This window comes from Gavialis gangeticus, unplaced genomic scaffold, assembly GCF_001723915.1.
Source record: "Gavialis gangeticus isolate Ggan-Ray unplaced genomic scaffold, GavGan_comp1, whole genome shotgun sequence".
Lineage (NCBI taxonomy): Eukaryota > Metazoa > Chordata > Crocodylia > Gavialidae > Gavialis > Gavialis gangeticus.
The window spans coordinates 77,089,504-77,091,793 of NW_017729024.1; positions in this window are offsets into that span (position 1 = coordinate 77,089,504).

Below are 2,290 nucleotides of genomic sequence, written 5' to 3' on the forward strand. Positions count from 1 at the left end.
GGGGGGGGTCTTTTATACCTTCCCTTCCTCTAGAACCACAGTGGCAGGCCCATCTCCATCAATTCTGGGGGAGGAAAGCATAAGCTCGTCAAAGTATGAGGCCTTTGAGCTCCAAATGAAGCATGACTGCATGAGAAGGCAATCACAGTAGGTGTTATTAGTGCTGGCAGTGTTGTCTTTAACTAAGCTTATGTCAGATACTTTCCAATGTAACACCATTTCCAGTTGCCTATAACTGCTGAATTCTAGATACACTATCCTCTGCTGAGTGTCTGCTGCAAGCTGAACATTTTTTAAAACTTTAAACCAAAATGATTTTTTTTTTGAAGATGCAGTTAATAATAATAAAAAATCCCTGCTGTGCTTTCCCATTTGAGAAGGTCCTGGCTCTCCTCCCATTTTTTTTAAAGCTGTAATGCCCCCATGATTAGGAGGTAGCTCAAGACTTGGGAGAAGGTGGTCATTTATGTATAGTTGTATCTTTTATCCTTCCTGTGAAAAATTTGCTCCCGGCTTGGCCAAATGATAAGCCTTTGGGCAACAGCCATTGGCATATGTTCAGAAGAAACTTCTAAGGTTTTCAGTACCCAAATTCTTGATGCACAGGTAAGACACGGCTTCCCCTGCAGTTCTGGCTCCATGTTGCAGATGGCCTGCCCAATCTGAGCACTTGAACAAAGGATAGGCAGCCCATCTTCCCTGTGCTCTTGGAGTACATGCTGGGCGCAGGCAGCATGAGAGAGGATGAAGCTTCTTGATTTGCAGGTAGAGGATGGGAGCTAGACCAGTGGGAGTTGGAACAAATTAGAATGGAATTTGATAGGGCAGAAACTGGGACTTCAGGCTAACAAGGAAACAAGGAAAGAATTAAAGCTGGTAAATACTAGACACAGGGACTGGGGACAAAATTGGGGCCTTCTGAAAATAGAAGACTGGGGGTTGGGTGGCAGAAGCTTGAGAGTCAGGAAGACCAAGGTGAGGAGCTGGAATGGGCTGAGCAAGGAGACTGTTCCAAAAATTGGGGCAGGGCATTGAGATTGGGTAAGAACCTCAGGAAGGTTGCAGAAAAGGGGTGTTGCCTACACATTTCAGCTTCCTAGGTCTCTGAATGCTGGAAGCTGAAGGGGAGAGGAGCAGGAGACAGATGGGTCTGGATAAACTCCTGCATGTATATTCCTGTTCTTAGCATCTGCTCTCTGCCACTGTAACTCAGTGGGCCTGTCGTTTGACCTGGCATGGCACTTCCTATGCACTTATGGGAGAGCAAGAACTGATACAGGCTTGGAAAGCAGACTGAAGACAAGGAACTGGGGGTGGGAAGGAGTGGAAATATCTGGGAAAGACCAGAAATCTGGAGGGGGTGCAACTGGACCTGATATGTAAAGAGGCTAGTACTAGGAGAAACTCAGGATGAGACTGTGATGAGGACAAGGACAGGAGAGTAAGTGCTGGAACAGCTTAGAGATGGGGGCAAGGTGGAATAAAGAGGCCGCAGAGTCTATTACAGCACATTGGTCTCCAAATCCTACTGCTGAACGCAAGATCTGAAACATCTACTGCTGGTCACTTTGGTTGCAACTTTGAGATAAATGACATTCCCAGGATTTCAGGGTAGGTGCACCAAAAATTAGGCATATGGCAGCTGCTCCTGCATGTTAACTGAGGTGACTAGCATTACATAATTAGCCAGTAAACGGGGCCAGAATCTAAATTCTCCAGGGTCCTATTCCACTGCTTTAAATGTAGGACAACTCCCCTCCCTGAAAGGCTCAACCCCTGCATATGCCTTTAATGCTTCAACAAGTGAGGCAGGAGACCTACAGTCAAGCTCACTTACTGCATAACTCTGACTAATTTAGGTACAAGTCCCATCTACAAATAGTGTGTAATCTTAGAACAGAGTTGTAATTAGAGGATCCATATACTCAAAGGGGGATGAACTGATGCACAAGAGCTGGCTTAATTCTGGCATTTCTTAATTTAGGAGTGCTTCACAAGACATCTTGGAAATATGATTTAGGATTTACCATTTACTATAGGTGTTAAAGGGTCTCAGTTTTTTTATATTTAAAAGGAACTCTTCATTCAGAGAACGTAACTATGTTCTTTCACAAGGGGAAAAGACAGCAGTTTGAATAGCAAGAGATGGCAGTAGCAATGTTTAGGAACTGCACATTGTTCATGGCTGTTGCACAGAACTACCTACTCACTGAAATGGATGCGATAAACTGGTACTTGTCAAATCAGGGAAGTTAAGTGTAGTTTTGAGAATCCCAAATATTTGTTAGAT